Below are 17,488 nucleotides of genomic sequence, written 5' to 3'. Positions count from 1 at the left end.
CCCTACTTTCCCCTGACCTACATCCTTCAAAGACACCTTGTATCTAAACTCTCCATCCATGCTGATCTACCCCTACACTCTGGGCTTTGATCAGGGTGCACATCCTGCATACCATCCCAGTTCCTTCTGTCCATTTCATATAATTATACATAAGATATTTCCACCATCTGGCCTAATCTTCCCCCATGTCTTCTCTTCTGCCCCAACTTACTCTGTATATATCAAACTTAGAACTAACAAAAGTCCACATGACCAGATCTCACTGAAAAATACAAACAATGTGAAATATCAAGCCAGTCCCTCCCATCAAAACCTACAAGTGCTATAGAAATGTTTGCTTGTGTGAATTACCAAAATAAAACCCCATAACACAGAAATGAAAAGAAGTATTGTAAACTTTATCAAATAATTCAATGAATTTATAGAAAACACAAAGAAACATATGCTGTGGGATGTTCTGTATGTCAAATGTGTTGCTCGGATTGGTTAATAAACAAAACACTGATTGGCCAGTAGCCAGGCAGGAAGTATAGGTGGGACAAGCAGAGAAGAGAATTCTGGGAATTATGGAAAGTGGAAGGTTGAGACAAAGAAGCGCCGCCAGCCACCACCATGAGAAGATATTAAGATACTGGTAAGCCACGAGCCACATGGCAACTTATAGATGAAGAGAAATGGGTTAATTTAAGATACAAGAATAGTTAGTAAGAAGCCTGCCATGGCCATACAGTTTGTAAGTAATATAAGTCTCTGTGTGTTTACTTGCTTGGGTCTGAGGGCTGAGGGAGCCAGGCAGCAACAGGATAACTTCAGCTACAAACATAACAATGAAATTAAGGAGAAAGAACTTATGGAGTATAAATATATGAGTTATGCCCCCTGCAAGAAAACACAGCAATATAAACTTAGAAACATGAGGCTGACATAAAAGATGAGGGTAACCCAGAACTTGAAATAGGAATTCAATAAGTGATAGAAACATTGAAGAGGAATTAAGGAATTAAGCTGAAATGAAGATGGAATTGAAAAATCCAATGACCCAACTAGAAATTGTCAGGTTCAAAACAAACTCTACACAAATGGCTATCTGTGGTGATTATTAGCACACCAAAGTGCATGCTGGCCTCCAGGCTTCCTCAGCTTCATAACTACCTGTGGTTCTTCTCAACTGTTCTCACCTCATGCCCTGCCCTAAACTTCTCCAGCTCATGAGCTTCCCTCCTCCAGCTTCTCAGTCCTAATAATCCTGTCATTTTGACTTTATGCTGTCTTGGTCCTCTCTTTTGTCTTCTTCTATTGCTCTCCCCTTGCCTCTATCTCTCTTGGTCATCTTTTTCTCTTCCTCTCTCACTGTCCCCTTCTCTGTCTTCTCTCATAGTACGCTGGCCATGTTCAACCTACTGCTTTCTCTGCTCTGGACTCTTCCAGATGCCCCTAGCTATAATCTTCCTCATATCTACAATAAAAAAATCTTCTCCTAACCCTTACCTTAGAATGGTCATATAGTCACATAAAACTTCTGGTGCTGAAAATTCTTGGTAGGGCTGATTTGACTCTCCTAAGGTATAGATGAATTGTTTCTGCTGGCTTCTGCAATGCACTGTAGTTGACTCCAAATTGTAGTCTGCCTCTTCAGCCACTCTCTCTACCTCTAAGCTTCTACACTGTGATTCCATTTTTCTGGCTACTGGAACCTGCTATGCCCTGGGACAATCACACAAAAGGCTCTGTCGCTCCCTCTACATACTCTCTCCTCATCTACTGAATAAGTATCACCCTAGAGAGCCCTGCTTTGTCTCGGTCAGACTGAAAAAAGAAAGAGCCACACCAGTGTGCTAAGAAGCTCTGTTTTCCCTACTTGGCCACTATCACATGGGAAAGGATACCTATCCTCTGTGATTTTGGCACATTTCTCTTTGACGAGTCTCTTGAAATTCTTGTCACCTGGACACTTGCCTTTCTCTTCCCCTCCCTGTTCTCCTCTGTTTCTCAGCCCCCTTTTGGAGTTTCCTCATCTCCCTCTAGGAGCTGCTGTTTAAGTCCCATAGCATCCTTTTACCATCCTGGGTCTCTAGAATATTGGAATCCTCCCTTGTGTGGAATTTTGGGTTTGCAACTCTTGTCCTTTCTGTCTCTCAGCTCCCCGTGTTTATTGGAACCCAACCTGTGGCAGATTTCCAGTTCTGTTAACATTCCCTTCCTTCTCTAAACTCTTTTTCTCCTCAGACTCAGAGATTTCATTAAAGCCTCAAACTTAATACAAACTACTTGGCTTCAGTATGGCTCAATCAATAGCAGACTTGATTTTCAAATTCTTATAAATTATACCAACTTCTTCCACTATACAATTAAATGATCCCAAAGTCTCTCATCTCTACATTTTTTTCTGATTTCCATTTTAAAAAATCTCTTCTCTCTATGCTTTCACTCTCTGCTCTCAAAAATTTCTTAAAACTATTGCTTAAAATCTCATTATCTCAAAATTTTTAAGTTCATTTTTTTGTGTATGTTTTAAAAAAATCTGTAAAATCTGTATCAAAAAATCATCTTAAAACTTCTAACAAAAGGTTGATAGTTAAAAAAATCTATACATAGATAATATTAATTTACTATAGTATACTGTAAATTTAACTTGGATTCAACTCTTGTTTATGAAAATAGATGTTTTTAAGAAAAAAGGGGAGGGTTGTGTCTGATGGCTCACCTAGGATTAAATAGCAACCATGTAGCTCGCATCCACCGTGGCTAATAATCTCATCAGGATGGAACCAACCACATGGCTGGCAGCCATCTTTAATAAGGTTAAAAGAGTCCATGCCATGTAATTTCACCAACATCTTGATTAAGATGACAACATAGCATAACCCAACTAGAGCAGTACACACACATCATCTTAGTCCAACTGAGGCCTCTGCTTATCATTGCATCTCCTTTGTAGACTAAGGAGGCAACAGCATCTCTTCAAGATATGTTGGATAATGATGGATTTTTGTATGATGATTTTTGTCCTGAGAGTAAAAATTTTAGATAAGGAATAATATATTTTTATGAACACAGTATGTTTAATAAATAAGGGCTATAAATTCCTAAGGTTATAAAGATCTACTCAGGTAAACAGAGACTTAGAGATGTATGACTAACCATTTATGTCTTTGCTAACTGTGTTCAAGAAAATTTTAAGTAAGGAACAACATACATTTGATAAATGTGGTATGTTTGATAAATAAGTTTTATAGATTCCTAAGGTCTCCTCAGGCTAGCAGAAACTGACTACAAGATATATGTCTAACCTTTTTGTCTTGTCTAAATTTGCTAAGCTTTAGCTATTTGGAAAAATCAAGACACTCAAGAAACAGTGATATTCTATAAAGGTACACTGTAAAATGATCAGGAAAACATAAGGTTCCCAATCCCTCTTTGGGCTGTATATATGGTCTTATAAAGTTTCCAGTCTCTCTATGGACTATGTTTATGGTTGAAAGTTTTATTTTAATGCCAAAAAATCTTCAATTAAATTGTCAATGCAATTTTTTAAGGTTCAGACTTAACAGAGATAAAACTGTAAAATATGAATCTTATAAAACTACTAACTTCTAAACTGTTAAAGATAATTAAGACATGCAAGTTAATTGTCAGTTACCTTATACATGATTAAATTCTTTAATGTGCTTAGAACTACTACTCTTTTAGTCTTTCTAAGTATAAATGTAATTCACATATAAGGACATGCTTTATTTAGCCTTTTATATATGTTTATAAGGTTAAGCCTGAAATTAGTATATAAAAACATGTAAAGTTTATTTAGAAGATACACTTAATAGAATATGGTCCTCAAAACCTCTCAAAGATCTCCTAAATATGGCATTTAAAGTGTTTAATGAAGAAAGCTTCCCATGTTAGACAAATGCCAGCTACAAGTGACCCTAAGGTCTCCTCCAAAGATGATGGGTCAAAAATGAACTCCATAGGGAACCTGATTTAAATGTAGCAAACTTGACTGTTGGGCAAACTGCCCCATGCCTTGCCAACCACCAGGGCCTTGCCCAAACTGAGTACTGTTGGGTTAAAGGTGCTACTCTTCCTCGCCAAGATAGATCAGTTTCCCCAAGTTCTTCATCTCTTGATCTTCTTGGTGTAACAGCTGAAGGCTAATGTCCTGTGTGACAGCTGAGGAATTAATGCTGACCTGTGTCATAGTAAAAAATTAATGACTTCTGCCCCCACATCATCAAAATCACAGTGAAGGAGCCTAGGGTAACCTTCCAGGTAGCAGATGAATCTCTATCACTGTAATTGACATAGCAGGCATTTGGATTATACTTCTTGCTCTAAATATCCTTTTCAGATCACATCAGATGTTGATATCTAACTGTAGTTTTATCAGTTTAACAGCAGCAAGCCTCCAACTACTCCCCCAATTGCCACAGCTGCCTGGTCAGTCCATTTCATATGTAAAAATCAGGGATTGCTTTTTCTAGAGCCACTAGGTTTCCTGCTGAGAAAGGCAGACTTCCACACTAAAAGAGATATACTTGCAAAACAGGTTTCAGTGTAATATTTTTACTATTCCTTTATTTAAAGGGACTTGCTTTTCAATGAATGCTCTCAGTAATCTACCACCTGTGTCTCATGGTAAATGACTGGATGGAAAAAAAGGTTTAAAGTTTATGTAAGTTGTAAGGGTCTAAGAAAGTATTTTAAGGTATATAAATCCAAATTTAAACAACTGAGGATGTAAGAGCTTAAGTAAATTGTGATGGTCCAAGAAAGTGATTTAAGACGTATAAGTGCAAGTTGTAAAGGTCAAGAAAGTGATGTAAGTGTGAAAAATGAGAAGTCTTTCAGATTTCTTTCCCCCAACTATGCTATTGTTATGTCAAGACTTCAAAATATCAGAGTTTTAAACTTAATAAATAGAGTTTTGATAAGCTAATTTACCACTGGTAAAGAACAGACTACTATTATGATAGTTACTAGGTCAAAAATTTAAATTTCCTCAGCTTCTCATTTTCTTATAACTTTGCTACTTTTGGCTATGTGCCCTCTTGGTCCTCTCTATTGTCTTCCTCTTTGGTCCCCTATCTCTTACCTCTGGATATTCTCATGAGTTTCTCATATCTACATACCATACCTTGGAGGGGATGTGTACTCACTTTTTGCAGAAATCACAAAGAAGAGTCTTACAAGTAGACTGCATCAAACAGAAGATGGAATATCAGGATTCAGAGGCAGAGGATCTAGAAAAATATGCAAGGAATATGAAAAAATGAAACACACACACACACACACACAAGGAGTATACAACAAAAGTTAGATAACATGAAAAAAATCAAACTTTTGAATAATAGGTATAGATGAGGGAGAAGAACTCCAAGTAAATAGTAAATAGCATAGACTATCTGTTCAACAAGAACATAGAAGAAAACCTCCACAATCTAAGGAAGAAAACACACACATACAGATACAAGGAACACACAGAACACCAAAAAGACAAGATAAGTAAATTCCCATGGCATATAGCAGTTTAAAGACTAATTATATAGACAGACACTATCTTAAAGGGATGGACAAAATATTCTAATCAAATGTGACCATGAACTGAACAGGTGTCACTATGTTAGTATCTGACAAAATAGACTTTGAATTAAAACTAATCAGGAGAGATAAAATGGGACATTCCATTATAATCAAGGGAAAACAAGAGATGATTTGAAAATACTGTAATTGTAAATGAATAGAAGATTACAACATATATGAAAAAGCTTAGAATATTTTAAGCAAATACTTTAAGCACCTGTACTCCATTAAGCTGGAAAAACTAAAAGAAATGGACAAATTTCTGAATTCAGCCAAACTACTAAAGTTAAACCAAGAAGTCCTTAAAGTGACCCAAACAAATGAGGCAGCTGAAATAGTAATAAAAATCCTTCTGTGTTTTAAAAAAAATGTTCAGGGTCAGATGAATTCACAGAATCCAAACAGGCCAACAATCCAGATGAACACAGACTAAAAAAGAAAAAAATTCTCAATAATATTCTTATAAACAGAAGACAGAAACACACACACACACACACACACACACACACACACACACACACACACAATCATACATCTATTGGTGGATGAAATGCAGTGATGGTTCAATGTACACAAGTCACTTAATGTAATAATCCACTTAAATAAATTTAGACAAAAGTCACACATTTTTCTCAATAGATGCATAAAAAGCCTTTAACAAAAATCAGTTTGACTTCATTATAAAAGTTCTAGAGACTGTGGGAACACACATCATCATATTAAAAGCTATGTATGAGAAATCCACAGACAACATCATCCTAAATGGAGAAAAGTTTGAAGAAATTCCACTTTAATTAGGAATGAGAGAGGGAGGTCTACTCTCCACATTCCTTTTTCTTAGTGTCTTCTCAAAGTAATAGCTGGAGCAATAAGGCTAGAGAAGGAAATGAAAGGCATACAAGTAGGGAAAAAGAAGCAAAATGTCCTTATTTGAAGATGACAGGATACTATATATTAGAGTTTCAAAAATTCTACCAGAAAACTTCTAGAAATTACAAAGCAATTCAGCAATGTGGCAGGATACAGAATCAACTTGCACAAATCAATAGCATTTCTGTACACTGACATCAAACATACAGAGAAAGAGATTTTGGACACATTTCCATTCATACTAGCCTCAAAGCAAATAAAATGTCTTGGTATAAGCATAATTAAGAAGATGAAAAAAGCTACGATGAATACATTAAACCTCTGATGAAATAGATAAAGATATTGGAAAATGAAGAATCAGAATGTGCATGGATTCATAGAATTAATATTGGAATAGTGACCATTTTACCAAAAACCATTTACAGATTCAATGCAATTCCTATCAAATTTCCCATCTCATTCTTCACAGAAATAGAAACATTATCCTGAAATTCATATGGAACCACAGAAGAACTCAGATGCTTCCCCCCTCACTGAAAAAAATCTTGAGCCAAAAAACAATACTGAAGAGATTACAATTCCTGAACTTAAGAGATATTACAGAGACCTAGGAATTAAAAACAATGTCTGGCACAAAACCAGACATTCAGACTAGTGAAACAAAATTGAACACCCAAAAACAAGTACATGTAATTTCAGAAATTTAATATTTGACAAAAAAAATTCCAAAACACATGCTTGAGAAAAGAAAGCATCTTTAACAAATGGTGTTAGGAAAGGTGGATTTCCATATGCAAAAGAGTGAAATTGGACCCAGATCCATGAACTTTCACAAACACTAACTCCAAATGGATCAAAGACCAAAATATGACACCTAAACACGGAAACTGCTAGAAGAAAGCATAGAGGTAGCACCCTATATGATATTGATGTAGGAATGAGTTTCCTGAAATAGACTGCAGCTGGCCAAGATGGAAGGCCAAAAATAGGTAAGTGGGATTCCATAAAACTGGAAAGATTTTGCACAGATAAAGGAACAACCCATAGAATGGGAAAGCATCTTTGTCAGCTGATATCTGACAGAGGATGACTCTGCAGATTATATGAAGAACTAAAAGCCAAACATTCAAAAGAACAAATGATGTATTAATAAAATGAGCCTGGTCCTGCACCTAGCCTGGGATCCCTGCACCTAGCCCGTGCAGTAAATTTGAGTCAACCCTGTTGGCATAGGTGTGAGTGAGCCAGCCCTGAAGTCATGAGCATGCTGTTCCCATGACTCATCTATCTTGTGGCCCTGCGGGTAGGGGAAAGATGCCTTCTACTCCTGCCCATCATTGCCCAAGGTAGGTAGGAGAACTTGCTCTGAGGTCACAAGAATGGGAGAGGTATCCGTGCCTCCAACCAGCTGCAACACTGGGAGAGCAAGCCATGCACCTTCCTTTTAGACAACACAATAGAACCAACTCTATTAGTAGAGGTGTGGGTGAGCCAGCCCCAAAGTAGGGAGCACAGGAGACCTAGCCCTACTCTTCATCTATCATATGGCAGCATGGGCTGGGAAGAGATGTCCTTCCCTGCAGTCAATGCTGACGCAGGTGGGAGAGCTGGCCCTGTGGTCAGAAGAGTGGGAAAACTGTCCCTGCCCCCTACTAGCAACAACACTCAGGAGAGCAGGCCCTGAACCCCACCATGGTAGCAAAATAGAGCCAACCCTGTTAGCAGAGGTGTGTGTGTGAGCAAACCCTAAACTTGTGAGCATGGAAGAACTGTCCTCATTTCTTGGGGTAAGGAAGAGTTGCCCTGCTCCTACCCCACCACCCATCAATACCTGAGACAGGTGTGAGAAATGGCCCGAGGTCACAAAAGCATGAGAAATGTCCCTGCTCTTCACCAGTTGCAACAGTTGCAGAGTGTAGACCCTGCACCTCACCCGGGTAACACAATAGAGCCAATCTTGTTGGCAGAGGTGTAAGTGAGCCAGCCCTGAATTTGTAAGCATGACAGAGCTGTCTCCAGTACTTATCCATCATGTGGTGATGTGGGAGGGTGAGATATGCCCCCTTACCCCTAGCCCCTTACTCCCTACAACAGACGACAGACCTGACCCTTCCCCTTACTGGATGGCACACTCAAGAAACGGGCCCTGCCCCCCACCTAGGCAACACAGCAGAGTTGCCTGGTGGTGGGAGGTGAGGGTGAGCCAGCCCTGATGTTATGAGCAAGGGGGAGCTTTCCCCATTACTCATCTGACATATGGCAGCATGGGCAGAGGAGAGATGACCACTTCTTCACGTCATGCCCATCAATGCCTGAGACAGATAGAGGAGGTGGCTCTGGGGTCATAAGAATGGGAGGGCTGTCATGACCCCTCATCAGCTGCAGCACTTGGGAGAGTGGTCCCTATATCTCCCCGGGGCAATACAGTAGAGAAGGCACTAATCATGTAGGTGGAGGAGAGCCAATGCTGAGAGCATGAAAACAGGAGAACTGGCCCCACCCCTTCCTCATTGCTGCAAGAGATGAATTAGCTCACCCTTGTGGTGAGGACAGGGAAGAAATGGTGGGCAGATCAACCCTGCAGCTACCCAGGCCCAGAACTTGGGTTAGGAATTGAACCACCCCAACATCAACCCCATCTATAATCTGCTGGAGCTCATGAAGGGACCTGACCCGCAGACCCAAAGCTGGAGGATCTTATCTCCACAACACAGGGCAACAAAAAGATACCCAAGAAGAGTCCTGGTGAGGGCCCAGCATCAATAGCATAGTAGAAACCAGAAGTCTCAATCCAGACCAATGACTTTTTGCAATGAACACTTGAATACACAACGCATTTACTAAATGACTCACTGTGTCACACTGCAGCTTCCATGATGAGGTTTTTAATTTTTTCCATTTTATTCCCTTTTTGCATATTAACATTTGTTTCATTTGGGAGGGGTAGTGCAGGGGTGGAGGGCAGATGTTAAGGGATGTTGAAACAAATGGGATCAAGATACATGGTGTAAAAGACACATAGAATAAATAAAAGAACGTAAAAGAAAATGGGCCTGGGATCTGAATAGAGAGTTCCCCAAAGAAGAAAAAGAATGGCTAAGAAATATCTCAAAAACATTCATTATCCCTAGTAATTATGAAAATACAAATCCAAACAAATTTGAGATTTCATCTTACTCTACTTAGAACAGCTAAAATTGGCCAAACAACTGATAACACTTGTTGGCCAGGATGTGGAGAAAATCAATCTCTCATTCACTGTTGGTGTTGCAAACTGGTCCAGCCATTCTGGATATCAAGGTGGAATGTTTTCAAAAACCTAAAATTAAATCTACTGTATGACCCACCTATACCTATACTACTTGGTATAGGCCCAAGGACTCAGCATTGTAGTGTACAGGCACTTTCTCAGCCATGTTTACTACAGCTCTATCTATTCACAATAGCTAAGAAGGAGACAACATAAACATTTTCCAAATGACAAATGGATAACGGAATTACGGTACATATACATTATGTAATACTAGTCAGCTGTAAAGAAAAATGAAAACATAAAATTTCAGGTAAGTAGATGGAACTAGAAAATCTTATATTAAGTGAGGTATCTCAAAACCAGGAACACAAACATCAAATGTTTTCTTTCATGTGAGGTCCCTAGCTCTAAATCTTCAGATGTGATTTAATATCCCGTAGTAAATGTAGAAAAAAGAAAAGTTAAATAGAACCATTGTAGGAATAGGATAAGGAGGCTAATAGAGAGGAAATAGCAGGTTACAAATGATCTGATGGGGAGAAATTGGAAAATTTGGAGGAGGCTGTCAGAAAAAGGGAGGAAAATAAATACAATAGAAGGAGGAAGGGTTGTAAAACAACAGTGACAGTGTCTGAAAAAGTCACAAGGAGGCACACTTTACATATCCTCTTCAATATCTATGATACACATAAGCTCATGCATAAATATACATGTACATCTATTTTTCCCATATTGAATGCTGTCTTCAAGAACCAAAGACCATTTAGCAAAACCTCAACACCAGGCATGAAAATCCCTCAATCAAGTTATTGGTCAGGGTTGTCCAAGAGACTGCCCAAACCTCACAGGCTATCACTGTTGCCCCTTGGTAGCTTCAGGAGGTGGAAGATGATCCATTCACATTATGTACAGGATCCACAAGCCCATGAACTGAAACTGACCTGAGATCCTCCCCATAGACTAACTTTCATGGTTCCAAGAAGTGCCATACAAGGTTCCAAAGAAGAAAGTAAACAAATCTTACCCAATTATACTGCCTATGAATAACAACACTAATTAACATTTCATTTGAACTCTAAGGTGCAATAATGGCACACATACTTTGATGCTAATCAACTGTTTTCTATGTGGATATACCACCCACTCAATAAGAAAGACTTCATTCCTGATGCTGGAAACCTAGGAAACATCAATGGATCTTGGAAAGTGAACCTACAACTGCCACTTAAACCAAAATAATCCCCAACTACATTCTAAATATTTGTTCTTCTACCCACAGATAAGTGCAGTCCACATCCTTCATCAAGGACATTTCTATTTGTAATAAATGAACACCATTACAGAAAACCTCACCACAACAAATCCAGGGCTATGGAACCCATTCACAATGGGTATGTATACAATATAACTCCTGCATCTAAGGCTCAGGGATCATTTTGAAGCAGGGGCTGGAAAGATTGTAAGAACCTGAGGACTGAGGGAGTTTGCTATGTAATTGTGATTCTGTTTCCTATGACTGTCATGAGCTACACCCATAAGTTCTCCCTGCCATGACTCTCTAAACATGAGCTGAACAAGGACAATAATACTACACATGATAATATGAATGGGAGAAAGCCCATGAGGCCTCAATCCTACACACAAAACTACAGGCAACTAAGGAATACTGAAAAAGGGAGAAATAGTCTTCCCTAGGGAAGAGCACACTAATTGGGTATCCAATACTTAGTGGCCAGCCTTGAAAACATACCTACTAGTACCATTATGTAGAATGTGCAGGGTAAAATTATGTATTTTGCAAAAAAAAAACATATATGTATGCATGTAACAACAATTAGTGAAGAAATAGGCCATGGATTTGAAATAGATTAAGTAAAGGTATATATGGGAGAACTTGGTACATGAAAAGGAAGGGAGAAATGATGTAAGATATTATAATCTCAAAAAAGTTAAATAATTGAAAAGAATAGCAATGATGATTGAAAAAATAAACAAGCAATCATTAGTTTATATTTACCTAAAATTACATAAAATAGATATGAGTATATGTGTATTTGGAGTGATAATGCTTCTCTCAAGGGCCAGAGACTAACACTAGAAACCTCCTTTAAAATTGTTGGTTAGTGGCAGTCCAAAAAAACTCCAAAACCATTGTATGCTACTGCTGTTACATTTGGTTACCTCTCAAAGATGAAAGTTAGTCCCATTGCTGAAGACACCACACATTTTGGACATAGGACTCGGAGGATTTAAGCTGGATCTGATCTGATAGTTTCCTCCTTAAGGACTGTCTCTCAGCACTGGAATGTGGTTTTGCAAGTTGCTAAGTGAGGAAAACAATCCTCCCCAGCTGTGATACCTGTGAACTACAACAATGACCAGCATAGTAAGATATCACCAAAGTTGCAATAGTGGTGCATATAGGTTCATATTAAGCAGCAGCTATCTAACTAGAGTCAAGGCCTGCTCAACAGGAGGGAAATCATGGCAGATATTGTAAATCTAATAAACTAAATGTTGCTAGACCTTACAGAACTTACTACCACTAATGTAATAAACCATTATAATTCCTAACTGCACTCTAAACACTTATTGTTATATCCACAGATGAGTTTAGATCTCTTCATGAAAGAAGCTTGTTTTTGTAGTGGGAGACCATTAGAGAAAGCCATAGTTAATCAAACTGTAGAGAATCACAGACCACAGAGTGCCCAACCCCAGTTGATATACCTACCACAGAACTCTTGTACACAAAAAACAGAGACCTCGAGTAAGAGGGGACAGAAAGATTTTAAGTACCAGAGAACCAGCGTGTTTGCTGTGAGAGTGTCTTCTAGTCATGATAGGGAAGATCTACCCATAAAATCTCAATAGCATGGGTGCCTAAAGAAGACTTTAAGAATTCCAACAGCAGTTGACATCCCAAAATCATAAGGGGAAAGCTTTCAGGGTCCCACACACAGATGAAGAGCTAAAAGCAATTAAAAAACTGCTGAGAAATGGAGAAGTAGTCTTTCCCAAGGATGAACTCTCATTGGTATTCAATACCAAATGGTCAGTCCTAGAAATACATACATGCACACAACACTGAGCACACTCAGCAGGCTGTATTTGTATGTTTATTCATATATACATATATAACAACCATGGTTTAAAAAGAGACCATGAATTTGGGATGGGGTACAGATAAAAAGGGTAGGAGGGGAAAGAGGAAGGGGAGAAATTATATCATTATATATTAACTAAATTATAAAAAGAGATAAACAGATGAATAAAATATGGTATATATAGACAACAGAGTCTTATTAAGTCATAAAGAAGAACAAAATTTGTTATTTGTAAGGAAGTAGATGAAAGTAGTTAATTAATTGAGCAAAACAAATAAGCTTGGTTTAGAAACACCAATATCACAAATACTGGCTTAAAATTATTATACGCACAAATACAAGATGAAGAGAGACAGGGGATTATGTTGGGGTAAGAAATGGTAAAAAGTGATGAGTAACAAGAAAGGGTGATTCAGGGCACACAGACAAAGATCAAATTTTCTCCCACATGAAATCTAAATATATCTGGACAGATCTATCAGAAGGGGAACCACTTGGGGAGATAAAAAGGGAACAATGTGACGGTACGTATGAACAAAATAAAATACACATGCATGGAAATTTCATAATAAAACCTTATTTTGTATGCTAACTAAAACATAATTTTGAGACCAAAATCTTATGACTGAGCAAATAAAATACAGAACTACAGCATAACATAGGCTGTAATTTGGCCTTTACAATACTGATTTAGTTGAAATGGATTCATCACTGTCTTTTTACAACAGAAACGAAGCTTACCAAAAATAGCAACCGCAAGCTCCTGAACTAGGTGTCAGGTGAACAAGATGGATTTGTTGATTAGACTCCCTGGACTCTGACGCATGCTACAAAAATATCACTGGGTTTAGAAGTTGGAAAGTGTTTGTTAGCCCTCTCTCCCACATATCTGTCTTCTCAGTAAAATCAGTGATTGAATTAAACCAGGTTATACTGATCATATTTGGTTAGCCCAGAGCTAGCCAAGTTACTTTCTTAGGATCTGGTGATGGTGATCTGAACTGATTTTTTAGCCCCCCCCCCCAAGAGCCTAGAAAACAATTTAATTAGAATAGATTGGACAGTGGTCATTAGATTACTGGTCTACAGATATTTTACTATTTCAGTAAGGATTACTTCAGCTTAAATTACCATTTTATTGCATCTTTAGTTACTTGGTGATCCAACCATTGAAAAACTTTCATTCACTTCTCATGAAATAGGATATATTTTAGGAGAAAAAGAAATGTACTGGGTCTATAGCTAGAAGTGAAGCTCTTAGAATTAGGTATGTGCTCAAATTGTAGAACCAAGCAGAATTACTGTGATCTTCTAAAACTGGAAAGATTTTATTCATATACATCTTTATATCTTGAGAATTCAAAGTAGAAAGTGTATAACATAATTTTTTTACTCTCTTAAATTCAGTATCTTGTTCATAAAAACAAGAAATCAGGACTTTAGGTAATGTTATATCTCTCTCAATGAGTTGAATCCTACAAGTCAAATATTTGTTTTGTATATTAAATAATATATTTTATTCTTTGGTCATATCCATCCAACCCTATCTCCTTCTAATTCTCTCTACTACTCCAAGCCCATCTCTTTTCCAGTTATATGTCATTATTTACTTATTTATTTGTTCATTTGTTTGCTTATTGATATTAATTAGTCCCCTAGCCCAATCCCAATTAGTGCTGTCTGTATGCACATGAATGTACAACCATCTACCAGGGTATATAAAAAAAAAAAAAAAAAAAAAAAAAAAAAAAAAAAAACCAACTACCAGGAGCCACACCTGCGAAGGAGGGTGACTCTTCCTCTTCTAGTTGTCATTGGCTGCTGAGGCATCCTTATCCAATAACTTGTATGAAGGTATTCCTTGTCTGGCACTGAGATGTTAATATAGTGACATATGTCTTCTGGGAGCATCATTGTCGATTTGTGATATTATCCTACAAGTTTTGCATCAGCTTACTAAGTCATAGATTTACATAAGGATTTTTCACGTATCGTATCCCATATTTCATTTAGACTAATGTTCTCCCTTCCTTGTCCTCTTTCCAATACTCCTATCAACAATTAAACTTTTAGCCCAGTATTGCCATCTCTCCTTTAATGCCACCTGTGCTCACCTATACATTCTAGTTTAGTTTATTTCCTCTATTTGGAAGATCATAACTTTCCATATAGCTTTTACATGTACTTTTCACTTTGGTTAAACCATCAACTAATAACTCATTTTTCCCTTTCTTCACTCCTCTCCAGGCTTCCCTTCTTAACTGTTTCTTACCCAATATTCTCTCCCTTCTTTTATCTTATATGTATTTTACTATGTACCTCCTTTAAAGTTTCCAACTCCACTGGCCTGTTTCCAGTTTCCAGGCTTTCACATGTACTCAACATTAAATATATAAAACAAGATTTGAAGCTAGGGTCGACACATGAGAGAACATACAGTACTTGTCTTTCGGGACCTGGGTGATCTCACTCAGTATAGGTTTTCTAGTTCTATTTATTTACCTGCAGATTTCATTTCTCTTTTCATCTTGGTAATACTCCATTATGCACATGTATCATGTCCTTTAGGTGTATTCCCAGTGATACAGCTGTGTGATATATTTCAATTCTCTTTCTAGTTATTTTTTAGAAATATCCATACTGATTTCCATAGTGACTGTACTATTTTATACTCCCACCAGCAGTACATGAGAGTTCCCTTTTCCCTATATGCACACTAGCATTTTTTTTGTCATCTGTGTACTTAATAATGGCCATTCTGGCTGTAGTAAGATAGAATCAATAAAAGAGGCATTGATCTGTGTTTTCCTGATAGCTAAGCATAGTGAACATGATCATAAGTGTTTGCTATCCATTTGTATTTACTGTTTGGAGAACATTTTGTCCAATGTTAGAGAAAATTTTTTTAAAAATTTGGTTGAATCAAACATATTTGTACACCTATGATTATAATGCCATCAATTACCATGTACAATTTAAATGCTCATACTTAATTAAATGGATAAACAAAATATTATTTATTGTTAATATTTGTATACACAGTACAACATACATGAACCTTGAAGCATTATACTGCACAAGGTAGTAGAAAATGGAAATTCTTGAGTGAGTTTACTTATAATCCTTACCTAAAAAAGTCCAAGTCACCAAGATTGAAGTCATAGTTATCAAGGATTTCTGGGGAAAAGGAAGAACGCATTATTATTGGATTGGTATGAAAACTCAACATAGGTAGATAAAAAAAGTTTTAGAAGAGAATTGTGGTGGTAGTTGTATAGCAATATTATTACTGAATGATCCATTTAAATATGGTTAAATTGTGTGTTTTAATATATGTTTACCACAATGACAAATAACTACAGTAACTTGGAGAAGAAACAAGTAGAGAGGGAGAAGGAAGAACTAGGAGTAGAAAAAGAAAAATAATCAAGACTATCTGAAGTTCTTTGATAATAGAATTCAGGAGCACTGTGCAGCATCTTAGCTGTTTTATTTAGCATGCATTACAGGAAATTAGATTAAGTTCCAAATAATATACCTTCCCAATAATATTTTCAATAAAAATTTGTTAGTGTCTTTCAAGCAACCCATACCCTTGAGACATTTGGGGGTGGAAAGAGAGGCTGGGAATGACAGACATATAAACAAGCAATTACAATGGTAAGATCAGGTTTTAACAAGAAAGTGTATGGGGGAATGAAAAGAAATAAATTTTGCGTGGGATGTAGAGAAAGTGTTTTGCTCCAGTGCATTGAGAACAGGCTGGGAATAGAAGAATACTCAGGAGCAATCAAAGATAACATCACAGTGATCTAGCATATGCAAGATTAATAGTTATAAAGGTAAAAATCATTTTTTACAAAGAATGAGGGTTTGAGTGAAAATATTTTAGGTTCAATAAAAAATGCCTATTTAGGAAACTTGTCATGGCTGCCAATAGCTGATTTCAAATATCAGTCTTATAGCTAGAAATGTATATTTGTGTCAGATCCTGAAAGGGCTAGAATGTAATTGAACTTAAAGTACAGTGAGGCAATTAAAAATCTAACAACAATGACTTTGTCAAATATGCATTTCAGGAAAATTACCATAGGTCTAACTATAGAGTTTAAACTTAAACTTCCATCAAATTTATAATAAACAGCAAATAGAAAATTAGGGTTCTCCTCCCTATTCTCTTAGTTTTTCTTCACATCCTCTTCCATCCAGATCTACTTTCCTTCTTTCTCTAATTAGAAAACAAAATGGCTTCTAAGGGAAAATAATAAAGCAAAATATAATATAATAAAATATAATAAGATAAAGCAAAAACTAGCACATCAGAAGTGAACAAAACAAACAGAAAGAAAAGATACCAAGAAAAGTCACAAGAAACAGAGACTCACTCATCTGAACACCCAATAATACCATAAAAACATTAAATATGGAAGTATATATATATATATACACACACACAAAGGACCTGGTGCAGATCCATGGAGGCCCTGTGTGTGCCATGGAGGCCCTGTGTGTGCTCTCTCAGTCTCTGTAAATTTATATTAGCTTTGATCATGCTGACTTAGAGGCCCTTGTTCTCTTGGTGTCTTCATCCTCTCTGACTCTTACACTCCTTCTGCCTCCTCTTCTGCAGGGTTCCCTGGATACTGAGGGAAGGGATTTAATGGAAATTTTCCAGTTATGG

The 17,488-nt window shown here is 37.2% G+C and overlaps 1 pseudogene; it reads right to left on the bottom strand.

The window, feature by feature from the left end:
• Positions 1–16,006, bottom strand: part of LOC118574721 — a 35,639-nt pseudogene extending 19,633 nt beyond the window's left edge.
• Between the last annotated feature and the right edge of the window lie 1,482 nt (positions 16,007–17,488).

Source organism: Onychomys torridus, chromosome X, assembly GCF_903995425.1.
Source record: "Onychomys torridus chromosome X, mOncTor1.1, whole genome shotgun sequence".
NCBI classification, from domain to species: Eukaryota; Metazoa; Chordata; class Mammalia; order Rodentia; family Cricetidae; genus Onychomys; species Onychomys torridus.
Note: the sequence above shows the minus strand (reverse complement) of the source record. Positions and strands in the feature narration are given on the sequence as shown.